Source organism: Solea senegalensis, linkage group LG7 (genome assembly GCF_019176455.1).
Source record: "Solea senegalensis isolate Sse05_10M linkage group LG7, IFAPA_SoseM_1, whole genome shotgun sequence".
Lineage (NCBI taxonomy): Eukaryota > Metazoa > Chordata > Actinopteri > Pleuronectiformes > Soleidae > Solea > Solea senegalensis.
Genome location: NC_058027.1, coordinates 19,208,349 through 19,227,919, shown reverse-complemented (window position 1 = coordinate 19,227,919; position 19,571 = coordinate 19,208,349).

Genomic DNA, 19,571 nt, shown 5'->3' with positions numbered 1-19,571 from the left:
ATGAACTACCACGGCCCCAGGAAGTGCAGATAAATAAGTATATGGTGAGTGAGTGGGCGGGTGAATGGGTGAATGGGATCTCCTGCAGATGACAGCAGTGGTTGGGCGAGTTTGATGCATCTACGCTGTATTTTTTTAATACAATATTCTTTGTATTTGAGATACATTTGTTCTAAATATTTTGGGGATGCTAAATAAGAAGAACTGTAACAGACCGAGCAATTACTTCATTCATTGCCCCAACCTTTGCATGTGCAGTGACTTTTACAAACAGTGAATATTGTATATTCACTGTTTTATATTACATATTATATGATATATTATTGTTATGATACATGGGTAGTAGGAGAGATAGTTCTTCCACTGCTACATCATATAACTGATCATCAGATTTACCTTAAAAAAATATGAATGTCCCTTATGGTTACCTGATGGTTATTTTTTTTCCCGCAGTGATGCACTTTTACACATTGGTAATATAGAGGGGGGGATGTGGTTGGCAATGACGCCTCACAGCAATTGTGCATGTTCTACTCGTGTTTGCTTCCATTCCATCAGTACGTGGGCTTCCTCTCACCCTCACACAGTCCAAACACATGTAGATTGTGGTTTGGTGAGACTCTTAAGTTGTAACGTAGATCAATGGTGGTTTATTCCCTGTATGTTGACTCTGTGATAGACTGGTGACCTGTCCAGTGTTTACCTTGCCTCTTGCTCAGCTGAGATTGGCTTCACTGGAGAGATACATGTGGATGTGTGCCTGTGCACATACATGTATTATTGATTATCTCAACGTCAAATCAAATCATTTCTATTTGTATAGCCCAAATTCACATCTGTGGGGCTTCACAGTCTACACATGATGCGACACCCTCTGCCCTTATACCCTTGATTACTCCCCCATCCCCACACACAACATGGTGTTGTAAAATCAGGTTGTGTTCCTGAACAACATCTACTCACATGTAATCTGACCAGCCCGCAGTGTCGTGCTGGCTTTAACTGACCTCTAATCTTCTCTGTGATAAGTTGTTGAAGTTGGGGAAGAAGAAGATAATAATAATAATAGTTGCGTTTGCTCTTAGCCTTTTCATGCAGCTGTCACTCATCGGACCTCAGCTACCACCACTCCCCCCTGTCTCTGTCGCAGAATCTTTCTGTAGCCCTCTCTGCCTCTATTTACTCCCCTCTCTTCCTGTGGTAATTAGTGCATTAGTCCTATCGTTGGCATGCCCCCCAGCTACAGCAGCAGCCAGCAGAGCTTCTTGTCACAGCTCAGAGGGCCAATGGAGTGGACAGCTCAACCCTGGTACTCATCATCTTCATACCATGCACAGCCAGAACCTCCCACCCCCAGCCACATTATCTAGTTGTGTTACCCGGCAATGCTCCTAATTATTTTTGAGCCCAGCCTCTGCCCACATCACCTAAGCCTGCCTGTAATCATCACCTGAAGCTGTGTGTCAGCCCCACACACACACACACACAGCCCATAGCCTCATCATTATTATTGTTGTTTTATTCCACAGTTCTCTGGCTCAACCATCGTAGCTCTTGGCAGTATGAACATGGTCCCAACCAAGCCTTAGAACCAGCCCATGAGTCACAGCCCTTTATTTACCTAAGCCATCTGGGCCACAGCAAGAAACCCTATCAATGCAAATGTGGTCCAGCCTGTCAGGACACAACACATCCACTCATAATCACATAGCAGTTCCTTGCATTCTAGAAAGCCAGTGGCCTTTTCCTTTGGGTTTATTGAGTGGTAAATGTATTACTAAATAAACAAAATTGGCCTTAACCTGACCCTTGTCTGTGGACTGTTAGATGAAGCTGTGTGAACATGCAGAAGGCCCTGGATGAGCAAGAACCTTCTCATTCTGAGGCACCCACGCTAGCTACTGTCCACCCTTCCACCCTAATAAATCCATTAGATTTGTATATTTACAACATATTTATACATAATGGCCCTCATAAAGGTGCAATGTGTAGCATTTAGCAACATCTATTGGTGGAGTTGCATGTTGTGGCATAATATCTATGTAACAATGGATCGTATGCAGGAATTACACCCCATAAGTAATTTTTTTTAAAATAGGCGCCCCCTAGTGGTAGTATACATTACAGCAATCTGGTACCTTGGGTGTGTCGTCATCAAATAGCATTGGTGAGGTTTCCACTAGCAGTTTGCCAATCGGTTAAAGGTGACATAGAATGCTTGTATCACACATATATGCTAGTTATGGAGGTCTACTTACATATATTAACTTGTTTTCATGGTTAAAAACCTCCTAATCGCTGCAAACGAGCCGATCAAAATATCTCCTCACTGACGCTCTCGTCAGCCGCGCTGTTTCAGACCAAAACCACACCCCCAGAACATGGACTGTGTTGTGATTGGCCAGCCAACGAGAGCTTTCCTACTGTCCTGTGATTGGCCAGGTACCTGGAAGTGACGTAATAGATAGGCCAGCTCTCAGATACACAGCTCCCCCTCTGGCACGGTGGATGCTCTGCATCTCAGCAGCTACAACGAGAGGAGTTCTTCTTCTTCTGCGGTTGAATGTATGCAACTGGATGTGCCCGGACTAGTGCCGCACCAGGAGGTGCTACGGTGGTAAGAGGAGTGGTGACGATTTCTGATGACGACATCAACTTAAGGAAGTGCCGATCCGCTTCTCAGAGCCCAGGAAAACAATACAACACTATTTTCTCAGCAGTGGCTGAACTGTTTGTTCTGAAACTTTAGGGTTTCATAAACAAGGTAATGACGCAGATACACACACAAACGCAGCGTTAATTGGAGCTTCCGGTCTATGTGGGCTTTAAAGCATTGTGCTTTGGTGTGGTCGACACGCGTTCATCGCCCATGTTTTCCACAATGCACTATATATTTATTTTATTGTCCATAACTTACTGCATAGTCCTGTCTCTTTTAGCCCTAACCCTAACCTCATTCCTTCTGTGGGCTCTAACCTCAGTAACACTTGTGCCTTTATATCTATCCGTCGCGAACCACTACTACTTACCACTACACCAACCATGTGGCCCCACTTGTGCCTCGTTGAGTTGAAATATTCTGATGTGCTAAAACCGTACCTATGGGTCATATTCAGGGATTGACCAAAACAATCCATATTTATATTTCAGTTGGAGGACTTGTTGCTCCCACCTCACCCTTCCAAGCACTCAAGAGAAGCTGTGGTTGTCTTCCAAAAGTTGTTTAGTTTGTCGATTAAAAGCATGGTGGTCCAACATGACCTGCTCCGGATATAAAAATGAAAGGATCCTTTCAAAAGTTGGAAAGTTAAGTATACTTTATATTATTGGGGAAAACAATAAGAAAGTTTCAGCTCCTGCACCAACAGTGACTCATTTCAAATGCCAACACGGGGAAAGTCCCTCTCCGTCCATGCAAATTTAGCGGTCCTGTTATTAACTATATCACCGGCGGTGCTGCCCTGTAACCATGGAGGAAAGCTAATTAGGAGGCTACGTGCTAATCAAGTACACTGCAGTGAGTGGTCACGTCTGTGTCGGTCTGCGCTCCGAGCCTTTCCTTCCTCTCGCATTAGACTGACACTCATCACAACTTTTCCAAGACAGACAGACAGACAGACAGACACACACACACACACACACACCGGAACATACGTTTGCACAGGCTTCCCTGGTCTCCTCCTGACCACATGCCCATAGACATGTTCTGGACATTGCATACAAATAAATACATGCATACACACAGACAACTGCCAGTAGCCTGCCTCCACATACTTTTTAATGTTGCCCCAGGATTGTCCTTGTTACCTCTTCTTGCCACAACACACACACACACACACACACACTCTCTCACACCATAGTCTCCTCCCAGATACTCTGCTGCAGCTTTAGGATTGTCATTATTGTGTTGTGTGGGTACAAAGCTTCAGGCGACACAGGCAGGAAAAGTGTGTCTACTTATACATACACACACACATACACACACACACAGGCACTGGCTCACTCTATTGCTATGATGCTGATGTATGAGGGATTGTTTTAATGGGAAAAGTATTCATTAGCAGCTCATACCTAAAAGAGGCCATGAGTAGAGACAATGGGAGTAGATGGGGCAGCAAATGTGCAAACCCATATGTGTGTAACTTTTATGTGTGTGTGTGTGTGTGTGTGTGTATCTCCCATGTTATCATGTCCTTCCATTGATCCAGCTCTGCTGCATTAGTGTCTAGGTAACTGCACTAAGAGAGACAAACGCTAATTCTCCATAACCATTTTAATAGCACGTGTAAAACTGCGGTCCCTTCATTTGCACAGCCGTAAAACATTCCCCCTGCCACATGCCTTCCTACCCCTCCTACTCGGGGACCTGGGATTTATCAATTAACCCAACACTTTGCGTCCATTACGGTGGCATTTTGCACCGCGAGGCCTGCACGCAGAGTAACGACGAGAGGCAAATGCACACAGCGCGATATTAAATGGCCAATCTCAATTAAATGATTAGCAATCATATTTTTGGTGTGGCTTAAGAGAATGAATGGCATTAAACTGTGTTATTTATGTTCAGAGCTGCTGGACCCGGCTTGACCAGGTTAACTTGGGTCACGTCAAAACAATTTTTTATCTTAATCGTATGAATTTGTGTCAAACAGCAGTCGAACACTAATAAATAAAGGCGGCAATGGCAAATTCTGGTTGAAAAACGTTCAAAAGTTCTCTGCCTCGTGTGGAATTCATTGGAAGGTTTGGATTCACTGATCTCAGGCCTGAATGTTACGGCGTTCTCAAGTCTAAGACTAAAATTATAAGGTGGAAAATGAACATACAAACAAGCAAAACACCTGTTGCTAATACACCTAATCCATAAAAAAAGTATAAACAACATTTTGTATGGTGGTTTTATGTCTCCTGTAGGAAGTGTAGATCCTTGAGTCTCAGTGAACATATTTGCCAAGATTGAAAGGATTTTCCCTGATTTATATTTCACCAGCAAATTCTAATCCTAAAATATTGGAGTCCAGCTGAATGTCTGTACTAAAATTTGAAGAAATTCCCCTCAACGTGCTCTTGAGATATCACAAACAATAGGACGGATGGACGGACGGACAACTAGAAGACATAATGCCTCCAGCCATTACTGTTGAGGCTTGGAAGCCTAAAAACGCAAGATAAAAGAATGAAATGCTTTGTCATCACTGTTATTCTGCGGCAAAGTGGAGATATAGATATTTCGATAGTTTCCTCTCGGTGTGTATATAGATGTACGATAAAGCAGCTCGACAAGCGGGGTAAGGATGTCTGTGCTTTATTGGACTGCCTGTCCCTCTGAAGATATGCTCCACTGAACCATACTGTGTAGTGTAGTATAATCACTGCCTATCTCTATCTATCTCCTGCCATCACTCTTTCTTCCCCTCGCTGTCTTGTTTATTTGCAAGCTTGTTCTCTTTCTCTCAGCCTTCATCTGCGGTACCTAACTTTCTTCAGACCCTCCCCCCGTTTTCTCTTAAACTATGTGTTGGCGTTGTGTATCCGTGAGTGTGTATCAAATAGCTGAGTGCACAATACTCAGACACACAGACTTACTTGAGTAACATGACAGCACACTCTCATACAGCAGCGTGTTGGGGGCGATTGAAGTCGATGCCGGCTGTGAAATGCAAATGGACGCGATGAAGCTGCGGGTGCAGGCGGACACCGAGGATGCAGCAGACAGGATACATGTATCCTCCGCCGTCGGAAAAGCTAGAGAATGAATTTTCATATCGCAGGTCGTCGTGTTTTTGATGCGTGTATGCTGCCTGTTAGCACTCACAAGTATTTGCCCTTTGACTTTAAATTGTTTTAAATGATTGAAAACGAGATTCCCACTCGTTCTTTTAATCCTTTAACCATATATGTGTGAGTGGGAACCTTGTCTTTCTTAACTGCGTTTATGCATGTGTTTGTAAACCTTGTTTAGTACTCTTGGTAAGCACCTGGGTGTTTATGGGATAACACTTCTACCTATGCTATTAAACGGTTGATAAATGGGCATGTGTGTGTGTGCATGTGCGCCTTATTGCACAGGCTCATATGCTCACCGGCCAGCACAGGGAGTGTGTGTGGGGGGGGAGGGAGGGGGTTGGGGGTGCGATGGCGACGGGATCTAGAAGGCGAAGCAATCACAAACACTTAAACCTGCAAATGGCCATGATGTCCTGTGCTAAGCAGCCTGTGTTGACTGATGAGCCTTTTAACCCTGGCTGAAACAACTCCAGCACTGGGGATTAGACAGCGACGCTGGTCCAGGCTGTTCCTGGCCCATTTTGCATGAGAATTGTGCATATTTAATCTAAGGTGTGCCGAGGTGCAAAGACAAGCCCCCCTCTCCTGCCTTTCTCATTATAGATGTGTAATAGCACCCTGAGGCAGGGGGGCCTTAATTCACCAGCACCAGTCTTAATCTTACTCTCAGCCTCAGCCCCGACCTTCTCCCAGTGCCTTCCATCAACCCAAATCAAAGTACTGGTCCAAGCCCTTCTCCCAACCCTCGTCTCTTCTGGCCCAGTCCTACTTAAGTCCTTTTGGGGTCAGTAGTGGTTTTTGGACAATTTCATTATCTCCTACACTCCATAATTCTTGCCGCAGAAGTGGTTGGACACCTGGCCTAAGTCCATTGAGAGCTTGATTCAGGTTGGGTCCTGTTGGGTCCTAAGACTAGTTACTGACATGTTAACACCCAGGGATTGTTTGGCGAGCTATAGATGGAGGAAATGTAGATTTGGTTATTTTCTTATATCTGTGGCTGTCTGTATTACACATGAGAGAGATAAGTGAGACTGTGGTACATACTCAGGTGATGAAAGCCTAGCTAAGGATAGAGGACGTGACTATAGGTTGGGCTCTGGTACAGTTGGGTAGCACAAAATCCAGCATTAGTTCAGTACTTCCTGCACGACCAGAGCACAGACTCCATTGGACACAGTCACTGAACTAAAACTAAACTAAAATATGCAGTGCTGTCGTTATATACACCAGACTCCTCTGTTAAATATTACGATTTTAGAAATGTCCTTGCTAAATGTTGGAGATTAACGCATGTTTTCAGGATTGTTTAAAGACTTGTTAACTGATCTGCAGTTCAGCGTTGTTCGGTTCTTGAGGAGTCATTCCTGTTCTTGAGTTTGACTCTGACCAAACAGTGGCCGGCAGTCCACAAAAACGAGCAGAGTCAAGCCGTGCCAAGCCGAGTTGCCCTAGAACTGTATAGTGGAAAAGCACCATTAGTTTGGATGTTCTCTAGTCAGAACTGGTAGCGTTGTCACGCGAGTTTTGCAAATATGGAGGTCACATGCTCGCCAATCTTAACCATTATTTTAACGTCATTCCTTTGATGTTTCTACTACTTTGTCTCTGTTTCACGTCCTCATGTTGCATTAGACTAGTTTGGAATTCTGCATCCATTCCCTGATTAATGCGACTGAGTGTCAAAGACGGGAGATCTCTGAAGCATCGCTCTGTCTAATTCCATCTATCACCCCATCTCACTCTCTCTATCTGTCTCTCCTCTCATTTGCTTTTAATCCAAATCTCTCTGCAGGACAGAACAATTAATGTGCTTTCTCATTTACTCCCTCTCTCTTATGTTTTTCTCTTTTTTTCAACATTCCTCTTCATATTCCTCTTCAAAGAGGAATATGCCGTTCTTGTGCATTACTACCTTATGAGAGAAAACTGTGTTGAGTGTGTGTGTGGGTGCATGTGTCGTGGGACCACATACTGTGTGTGTAATTTCATGTTTGTGCATGGTTCAAAACATCTTTGGCCACTGCGGAGCAGGGGGGAGATATATAGAAAGACAGAGACGTTGAACAAGAGAGAATAAGGTTGAGAGAAAAGAAAAAGGGGGGGAGATGTGGGGATGATAACAAAAGCAGCTCGGATTTCACAGACGATATTTCATCAATCATGTGAATAAGTCGTGGTGATTATGCATATCGGTGGCAGGCCAAGGGGGGGCTGATTACCATACACCATAAAGGCTGCTTTCTTATCTCACACACACTGATTAGTTTCTGTCTGCTGATAGCCTCTCACTCCTCTCCCTCTCTCTCCCTCCCTCACTCTCTCTCTCTCACACACACATACAAAACTGCTAAAATCATGGGATAGATGAGTGGAATTCATCTGGTGACAGCAGGCTTGACCTCATAAGCCTAGTGATCCCTATGTTACTAACTGGTTTTACTTAATCATGAGTCAGAATAATCTGACAAACAAGTGTGATAAAAACCCCACAGGGGAAATAAGCAGGATTCACCCTGGACAGGTCACCACCCTGTCACAGCAACATACAGAAACCAAAACAATTCACACTCACATCAGCAGTCATTTTAAAATCTAAAAAGGTAACGCAGCTCCAATCTGCATGTGTATATTTCGACCACACACTCTGCAGGAAATACAAGAAAACTTTGTTTAACCAGTGTTAAAGGAAGCATCATATCAACAGTGTTTCACTCAGGTCAGTTCGACCCCCATTCATCTGTATCTCATAACGTTAGGGATGGGAATCGGTAATGGTCAGTATCGGTCCGATATTTGACAGCATCACTGGATCAGATATCGGACAGATAACATCTGATATCATCCAAAAATCATATATGTCGCATTCTTCACTAAGCACAGACTGTTCAAAATGTAAATAAATAAATGAATCAGCAAAAGTATTTTAGTTGAGTCATGTTTGGGCTTGGAAATGACTCGGCATAAATGTGTTGTTGACAGCTTCATAGTTCATAAATAGTCTAAAATGACCGCATCGGACTAATATCGATATCGGTAGAGTTTGTGATATCGGTACCAGTATCAGACACAAAGAAGTTGTATCGTCCCATCCCTACATGACTTATCAACACACTCATGCACAAGAGAAGCTGAAGACATTTAGTTAAGGCAGCATGAACTACAAGGTACAATTTTCTGTCTGATCACTCATATCCTGATTGCCATCAATAAATAAAGTTGATTTTGGTGATTCAGACATGATTTACTATCCTCACAGCTTTGCATCTCTTTCAGTTTTCAGGCAGAATGTGAGTTTGATTTTCAGACTTTTTTCTTCTTGCTGCAACTGTGACTCCGCCCAACGACAAAAGCAGCCGGGTAACAGTCGCTCACAGCTGTAGAAACGCTAATAAACTGCTGCACACACATAAACAACAAACTCATATAATAACAAGGTGCTTTGCTCTGGCCTCTACGGCTCACAAACACTCACATGCTTCAAAACCTCTTCCTCTGGCACATGCAGCAGTCCAGCATGCCTGTGCTTTAAGAGGGAGAGCATGATTACAAACCAGCACCAGCTGTGACACTCAATGAGCCATCACCACACCTGCACTTCCCTCTGCAGCTGACTGCCAACCACACCTTCCTCCATGGTTCTTTTTTCCCCCAAGACAACTTTATTTATTGATGGTCATCCAGATGTGCACAAAGCATCCCACAATAAACAGCTTCAAAAACAAATGAAGTGTGTTTATGTGGCTTTGTGAGGACAAAATATCAAAAAAAAAAAAAAAGTATAAACCATTCGGAGTGAGGGCTTTAAAGGGCGTTTTTTTTCAGGGTTGAGACCTTGTTTTAGGGTTAGGGACTTTGACGATGAAGCTAAATGTGGACGTGCACTATAGGTATCGTGGCCGTCTGTTTGACACAAAACAAAGGAGAGAGAAGCGAGACTGGCGGAGGATGAAGAGGTGAGGCTGGGGCAAAATTAGCTACGTATGAAAGGCCTCGCTTTGTGTCTCAACCAGGGAATAAGGAATGACTCCTTTCTCTGGTGCTTCCCTCTCCTTCTCTCTCGCTCTCACACACTTGCTGTGATATATAATGTAAACTAATTTGGTAACCAGGCTGGAGCTGCGTTGCGCTGTCTGAGTGCCTGCATGTGAGAAGTGCGCCTGGGACGCATTAGGGCCTCCTGACAGGGGCCTGGGTGAAATAAGTGAAATTAATGGAGCTCCTTTCATGTTGGACAAGGCCGCGGCACCCCTTTCACGCCGCGTACAGTCACAGAAAAGTCAATACTTTTTTATTACTCCTCGCTTGCCCTACATTCCCCGCTACAAGTGCTCTGCTCACTAATTGGTTTCAGTTTGCACAGAAAGAGGGAGAGGACTCCATCCCAAAGAACACTGAAGCAAATAAATCAATCTCATATTTTTTTTTTTCCTCCTTGCTGTCTTTTTTCATCATGTAACATCATGGCAGAAAGAGGGAGCGATGAGAGGGAGGAATAGAGGAGAGAGTGAGAGGGTAAATGGTTGGTTAGAGCACGCCTGCTCTCCTGGGACCATAATGATATCTGGGAGCCTGTTAATGGAGACGAGTGGTTAAAGTGGTCTGGAGCCCTGGCCAGGTCATCCCCGGGGGTTTCTAACCAGCAACCTCACATCAGATTGCTGCTTCTGCTGTCGGCTCAGAGGCACAATGGAGCATCCCACCGAAATACAAGTGACAGATTTTCATATGCCAATTATCTCAATTGTGTGTGTGTGTGTGTGTGCGCGCATGCCGTCGTCGTGTTTCTTAAAGGGTACATTTCTTTTCTTTCAGAATTCACCATTCCACTCCGATTCATTGCGACTCTTATCATCCAGCCATGAAGATAAAGAAGGAACAGGGATGCTTGGCTGTGAGGAGACGGATCCTTTAATGGAGCAAACTCTTGGAGAAAAACAAAAGTCAAAAGCATCTCGAAGACAACTTCATCTTCTTTTTAATATAAAGGGCAAGCTACTTTTAGACTCAGGTATACATGCATGGAATTCCAAACCGGCATTGGACCCTCATTTTAAGATAAACAGAACATTTCCTGTATGTACGACATCTCCTTGAAGCTTAATTGAAACAATCGATCAAAAAAAACCTTAAAGAATAACTCAACATTTTTATGCTAAATTGAACCAAACAAGATTTAAAATATTTATAAAATATGATCGTGTCCACAACTTTGACACAACTCGTACACGATAGGGTCAACAAGATGATCAAATACTGTAGATTTAGTTTGTGTTTTCCATGTTGCAGAGTTATGAAAACATCCCTAAATGAATACATGTGCTTCTGTAGTTGTGTATATGTGTGTGTGTGTAAAATGTGCATGTATGTGCTGTATGTATGTATGTGCGTCTTGTCTGTCATCGTGGTGTTCACTGTCATGCTAAGCTTAAGTGGCAGAGGGGTTAGCCTCTTTCAGAAACATACAGTCACAAAATGATGTGACACTTTGAACCCCCACCACCTTCTCACCCCATCAGCCCTGCACCTTCCACACACACACACACACACACACACACACACACAAATCAGCCTCCTAGTAAAGGGAGGTTCCACCACATTCATGCTCTTTCTGCATCCCAGCTTTCACAGCTCCAGAGTGCAGGTCAGGGTAGGTTTGGGGGTCTAAAGCATGTGTGCACGTGTGTGTCTGTACAAGTGTGTGCATGCGTGTGTGTGTGTGTGTGTGTGTGTGTGTGTGTGTGTGTGTGTGTGTGTGAAGGAGCTGTCACAGAGCACTGGCATCACCATCCAGTTTGCCATCTCTTCTTCAGCTTGACAAGTCCCTGCTCCCTCCCCTGTGGCTAACACACACACACACACACACACACACACACACACACGCATACACACATTAACTCCCTGTCTCTGTCTTACTCTTCTCTCACCCACACATATGATACGCTGTGGACAGTCACGGTGACCGATCACATGACATCACTGTTGCTGGAAAATTGTGTGTGTGTATTTTATAATGTACCTCATTTTCACAGTTTGTGTGTAAGAGCGGTTTGTGTCGCATATTTCTGCATGTGTGTGTGTGTGTGTGTGAGACAGAGAGAGATCTTCTCTGCAGTTGTTGGCATCAGATAACGGAGAGGTTTTGTTTGTTACAAGGACAGGCCTGTCCCCGCCCCCAGGCGTCGGCATTATGATGATTGTCATAGCGATGGAGTGTGAGTGACAGGCGGGATCACATGTGTTAGCCGGGGAGAAGGAAGCCCGAACCGCCCCAGTCCCTGACATTAGTTTGTCCTTCATCAAAACTTTAAACACTGGTTTAAACTATCCTCACTTCCCTCCTGTTTACCTCTTTCATTTTTTTACCACGTTACTCTCTTACGTTCTGATCTCTATTCTGCATTTATTTCCCCTGCTCTTTAGCTCTCATTTACATTTCAATTTAATTCTGTTATACTGCTTTTATACTTGTCATTCCTTCAGTTTCTCTTTTTTTCTCTGTCTTTTCACACACACACACTCACACACACAGCTACACACACACGCACTCGACACAGTCTAATAATGCAAACTTAGCCCCGCGTTTGTGCACGGCCGCGTGGAGAATTTGTGAGGAAGTCAGAGCTTTTTTTGTGCATCACAGCAGAAAAGGAGGTCAGGGTTTGTACAGAGACTCGGGCATTCATCATTAGCCTGCTGCCGCTGCCGGTAATGTTGCCCGTTACAGCAGTGATTAAGAGCCCCGCTTAGTTCCAGCAGCCGCTGCAGATGCACAGGTTCATACACACAGTATGCAGCTGTGTGGTACGGATTAGCAGCTACGGTACTTTTACAGAAAACTCTCTTTTACACTGTCACCCAGGTCAGTGTGCGTTCATGTGAGAGTGTGTGTGTCTGGATTTGTGGTTTGGTGGCTGCTCTGTGTGTGTGTGTGTAGCCTGTGAGGAGGCTTCAGGGGCTGATGAGAAACCTGTCACAGTCACTCATGAAAAGAGCAGTTCACACACACACACACTCTCACTCACTCACTCAGAGAATCGCACACACACTCTTTCTTCGGTGTATTTAGGAATCATAATGGATGAATGTTCGTGTTTAGCATCATTTATGAAAGCAGAGAAGTTGCACCACATTACGCCACAACAAAGTTAACTGAAGCAGGCCCGTTTATTTCATACATATAGAGCATATATGATGTCAATTCAGCAAAAAAAGATATTAAAAAAAGATAATATTATTCATGCATTCATTGCTTTTTTTAATGCCAGTGAATGAGCAGGTCATGTAATGAGGACCAAGAGAGTGGTTTGCGTAGGAATGGAGTCTACTCATACTACTCAGGGAGGCGGTCGCTCAGTGGCTGTGGGTTTGATTCCCGGCTCCCCTAGTCTACATGCCGATGTGTCCTTGGGCAAGACACTTAACCCTCACATTGCTCCTGACGGCTATGCCCAGCAGTGTGTGACTGGGTATGAAAGATGAGTGATAGAAAATGTGCTGCACATGTATGATGCACTGTGTGAAAGTGTGAGTAAATAGGTGTGAATGGGTGAATGGAAAAACTGTAGTGTAAAGCAGCTTTGAGTGGTCATCAAGACTAGAAAAGGGCTATATAAATACAGACCATTTACCATTACTCATATCTACAGATGACCGGCTCTCAGAACAGAAACCCCCACAAAAGCACAAAAAGCTAAAGAAAGTTTTATCAGGCACATCTTGGCTGATCATCTCCCTCATTTCCATTCAAAATGAACCAGAAAACAATCAAATATTGACAATGAAAAGGTATGATTATTGCCAAATAAATGCTGTAGTGTAGTCTACAGGAGACTAACAAAGTGTGCAGCCAGTCCCACAGGTTGTAGTTGATTGACTAACTTACTTTGGTGGGAAAAAAAAACCTGCCGCTTATCATGACAACATTTTGATGAATCAAACATTTAATTCATTAATCCCGTAAGTTTGCCTCACACCTATTTTGAATGTGTTATGCACGAGTTATGCATCTTGTTTGCATGCGAACACGCCGTTGTCTTTTTTTTTCCCCATAGATGTCACCTCCCAGGCTCCGACCATCTTCTCGACGCCAAATATCACGTGTGACAATAGACAACCATTTGTTTGGCCCCTTTAATTGACACAGTCTGCTTTTTCCGGTTGACTGTCCTGATCTCATGAGCTGTGTCTAAATCCAGGGGCCGACGATTCCTTTAAGGGCTGCATTTGCAGGCATCACATCACCGTAACAAGGCTATCCTATTTCAAATGCAGCCGAGAAATGTGTCTTTTCATCCTCAAGCAACATAGAATATTCATATTCGCCAGAGACAAGGAGATAATGTCAGTAAATAACAAGTGAACACGTTAATTTGGGTTTGGGAGCAGGACAACGCCTCAACCACACCGACCTGTCGAGCCTAAATATACCTGGTCGGTCCATCACGCTCTGTTTCTCACTATCCTTAAGCCATCTTTCCCGTCATCCTTTCCCTCATCTGCCACATGCAACACAAGCAAAACAAAGCAAAAGATCCACTATTCCGTTCAGCATCAAGTGACATCGCCCAAGTTGTCTGTTTTGATAGTGAAGTATTAAGTGAGTTCTTTATTGCCCTCTTTCGCTCACACATGATGCAAAACTTTCATCGTTAAATCTCCTGCTTAATTCTCTGTCTGTCTCCCTCCTCTTGTCTTCTCCCTCCCGTCCATGTCGCTGGCATTCCCCTGGGCCTGTGCTATAAGGCGTGGAAGAGGAGCAGAGACAGAGCATTTAGTAATGGCTTCTTAATGGGCTTGTCGACAGCCACATTAGAGCACAGGCAGCGGGCGAGGCCGGGCAACGATATGCCAAGCCAGATGCCGTGCCAGCTGTGGCACTCCGCTCTCTCACTCATGCTCTCATTTGTAATCACATTTCTCATATGGATGGACGCCATGTGCGTAAGGAAGAGAAAGCAAACAGACAGCCATCTACCCTCCCATCTCCTCTTTTCATCTGCTGTGTTCTATCCATTATATTTTAGTCATTGTTCCGATACCACATTCTGCATATTTTTGATACTAAAATACATTGGTAGCTGTGATCAGTGGTCTATGAATATAAAGGAGGTTCACTAGTAGAAACAAGCTTGTTCTCATCTCTCACATACCTCGTGGCACCTTACAGACACACAGGGTAACCTTGTGTCTCTGAGAGAGACACACTGGGCGAAATCCGAACCCTAACCCCACACACGTATTTACCACTGCTCTGGTCTGAGGGTCAAAATACACCACCTAACGTAAGGCGAGTTTTTGGTGCACCAGTATTTTTAAGTGTAACTAAGTGTTAGTGGGGTCAGTAAATGTCTCACGTGTGAGTCAAACCTGTGTCAATCACATCAACGTACAATGCTTTAAACACTAAGCAAACTGTGGGTGGAGTTGTTGAAGTAACTTGATGACAACACACCCAAGGTACCAGATTGCTGTTATTAATACTAACTATTTTAAAAATAGGGTCGTAATTCCTGCATACAGCCAATAGTTAGGTTTTGTTGGAGGAATGGGTGGGTGGAAAAACTGACACAGATAATGTAAGAGCACATACATGCTTCTTACATGACAGATGACCTGAGGCAACCATCCCATCTCTTAAAGGCTCCGCCCATATATTGGCACTTGTTTTTGGTCCAGTCTGAGTTTCTTGTTGGATGGTGAGTTACCACATCTCATAATTAACCCTATCCAGAACTGTTATTCTTCATTACTAAGCCTAGATTATTAAATATGCATATGATTATGTGTATATCAAGAGAGAAGAGGACATGTCAAAGCCATTGCAGCTAAAACAGGAAGGATGCATTTGCTTGCATCACAGGATTATAAACACACATTTAGGTTAGGAAGTTGAATATCGTGTATAACTTTAGCAAGTAAATACATTTGTAGGTCTTGCAGGAAGGAACAAGGGAAGAGTGTGATAAAGTAAGGGGGAAAGGAAGAGGGGGGAGGAGTGATTTAATGAATAGATAGATGATTAAATCAATTAATGAATGTTAATGTGCGACAGTGTAACCAGGGACTGAATGTCATTGCCAAGGGTCTTGTAGGTCTCCAGTAGGGGGAGCCATGTGTCAGTGACTTCAGTCTGTGTCAAGGACCTTCATCAGTACAATGGTGTGTGTGTGTGTCTGTGTGTGTTTGTGTGAATAGTCAGAAGGTGCTTCTTTGTTTCCGCATCTGATCTGATCTCATTGATACCAAACCAAATTTCCCCGTGTCAGCAATGATCAAGTGTGATGAGGATGCAAAGAGAATAAGGGGTGTGTGTGTGTGTGTGTGTGTGTTTATGTATTGGCAGCTGATAGTATTTTAGGAGTTGAAGCGTCCGTACAGACTGGTGGCCCTCTACACTGTATCGACAGCTGCCGATTGTCACTGCAGTGACTGACAGTTCTGTATTGATGGACGGGACCTGCTGACAGAGAGATGGAGGACAAAACAAAATGAAAAAGAGCGCCATTGGTGGAGAGTGGCAGGGGAGACACTGTAGAGTGAGAGGAAAGAAAAGACTGGCCGGGTACACTGAGTGAGGACCATGAAACTTCCTCAAGGTCGTTGTAGGGAGTGAAGAGAGGAGTGGGGGGAGGGAAAAGTTCTGTCTGGGTCTGGACCAGATCACTTTCATGTCTGTCATCAAAGATGTAAGTGTGTGCTAGGACGCGATTAAAACGTGTTTTAATTGATTAAACGTGATTTTCTTATTCCCATAGCAGCCTCCGCATTAAAACCACTTGAAGCTCAGTTTTAACTGTTCTCTACGGGACGAGAAATATTAGGATTGGACAAATGCAGTGAAAATGCCACTTTCAGGGAAGCTGAGCTTCTCTGGGAGTCAATGTTGTAGTGGGCGGACGCTGGGCTTCTGCATGATGATTGGAAGAACTGTCTGAAAGGCGGAACCAGTTTTTGATTGACAGCGTTGCAGAAACATAGATGACAGCGGAGCCCTTTCTGCCTCAGTCCTGTGTGGATTTTGCGAGGGAAGTCTACAGACAAATAGCTGGTGGTTGTGTATTATTTGCTCGGTGACGTAGCCCTTTTTCATTTGTATATAAACACTGTTTAACACAACATAATTATCGCATTTCCTTGTTCTAGTTGTTAATTCGCAGAATGTATGCATGAATAACTGGGTCTGAAATGAACTTCCGTAAAAGCTGTAAAATTTTCTGTAAAAGATCAACAATTGAATTGAATGACTTTATTCCTCCCCCAGGGGGGAAACACACATTCACAACAGCTCAGTTAAGAAAGGTGAGAATCGAATAAAAGTAAAAATAAGAATAAAAATAAAAATAAGATAAAATAAAAATACAATACAATACAATAGTAAGACAAAAATTACCAAAAGATAAAAGGTAAAAAGATAAAATTACACTCTAATATAGAGTATTATCAGGGAAAGTGAGTGGACATTTAAGAGGAGTTAAATATCCGAACAGCAGCGGGGATGAAGGACTTTCGGTAACAATCAAAGAAACAATCAAAGAAATAAATATTAGGATAGTGATGACAGTGATGCTCTATAACTAAACCTATACAAAAATATGCCTTTTTGATTGACACTTTTATTATATATGTTGAAATCTTCTTCACCTGGTGGCCATCAACAACTAAAGTTGCCTGACAAGAGCTCCAGACCTAAATTCAGGATGTATACTTGCGACATATGCGAGTTTGTGGTTTCTCTGAGAGCTTCCTCTAGTTTGTATGTTTTTCCCGCACCTTTTTTTAAAAAGAAAAAAACTCCTAACTGACAGATAATCGTGACTTTATGTTGCTGTAGTTTTGGACTGAGCCGACATCTGTGTCTTCTGATTGACCTTCGCAGTTTATCCTCAACACGCGCACACACACACACACACACACACACATCACCACCACAATATCTTGTACATTCGCACACATAGCGTACACCCTCACCTCAGGAAACTTGTGGCTAATTCCATTAGTGGGAGGAGAGAGTATGTAAATGAGGGGAGACAGCTGGTGGTGAAGGGAGGTTGATGGAGTGAGCCTGGGGGGCCACAGACACACACCCACACTCCAAAACAGGGGGGGACGGGTGGGTGGGTAGGGATGATCTTTGTACTGTACTACATTATTGTAGAGCTACACCTAAAATCCCCCCCTTTACACATAAGAAAATGTGATAAGTTTATTTTACCAACATTAAACTGAAACAGTACTTTACTTTTCCATTTTAATAAAGTCGTTTTTTTGTTTTTTACTTTCTAAGAAACCCAAATCTTTCTGAAGGTCAGTAGCCCTCGTCCAACAAACTTTGCTCACTGCAAAGTAAAATGAATTCCATTAAGCAGACAGAAATCTTGTTATTTGAATTTAGTGTGTCAACTTTACACCTTTATAGTGTTCTTATGAATATACACTGTCCCTGAAAAATGTATTGCTGTAAATGAATAAATAAAATCACATGTCTTTATGATCGTTTCTTATCAGAAAACGTTCATGAACACTTGATATATCCTGTTTTATTTTGTCCTTGGTGTTTTTTTAAGAAAAGTTCTTGACATTTTTTTCATTCACTAATAAACAGGACCAAAGATAAAGGTCTCTGTGACTGTGGAGATGAATGGAGTGACAGATAAAGGTCAAGAGAGAGGGGATAACTGCAGTGGCAACTACTGTTTCTCATTCAGGGACCTCACCTGATGGTCACTGCTACGCCTCTACACACACACACACACATACAGGTGATGGTCCTAATCCTATTGTGTATCATCAGTGACCACAGTACAGGCCTCTCTCATCACCTCACACATGCACGCACCCATACACACTGTAATCCTCTCAGTAACTGTGATGAAATCTCGAGCGGATTCCATTACATTTTTTTTATAAATATAAAACTTAACTGTGAATCATGGGGCAAAAAGTACACACACACACACACACACATACACGTTTGTGCTGCTATTCTTATTAGGACTCTGCACTGATTTCCTTTCATTTGGAAACCTTTAACCCTATAAAGCTTCAGTGTATAAGTTTTGTCACCCCCTGTGGAATTTTGGCTAATTACCAAAACACTGCTGGCACGTCGACAAGGTGTATGCCCAGGTGATCTCACCACCCGCGGCCCTCCAGTGCCCACTTGCAATCAGTATTTATTCAAAGAACAAATAACAGCGACACTGAGAAACACAGTCTGAGTTGTGTAGAGCTGACAGCCTTAGGGTCCGCCGATCATGCAGCGTCTTTTGCGCACACAAAAAAAGGGAACACACGAATTTGCACCCAGACATGACCATCTTTGGTCCTTATTGCATTGCTATTAATTTGATTTCTGTGAAGCTGCAACAGCTTCATTCAACTCAGTAGCTCCAAGGTTTTGGTTGCTTAGTAACATAACGTTGGATAAGACAGAGGCGGAACCACACACACACACACACACACACCTCCATTAAAAATGCCTCTGGTGTCTTCCTACATGATCTCAGAAATGATGGAATTAGCTTTGTGTCAATATTTTCAATCAACACTTTTCAGGAAGCAAGCAGCATTCTATGAATTGAGCAAACAAAAATGAACCGCAAAATCGAAATACACAAATTGCAAATAAAATATCAATTTAATCATTCAAAAATAAATAAATAAGATTTGTTTGAAATTACACTTTTTGTTTGCAATGATCGGCATTTTGTTTGCTCCGACTCTTTTGTGTTTGTGCTCCCTGAGTTGTTCTTTGCACTGTGTTTTTTTTGTTTGCGATTCTG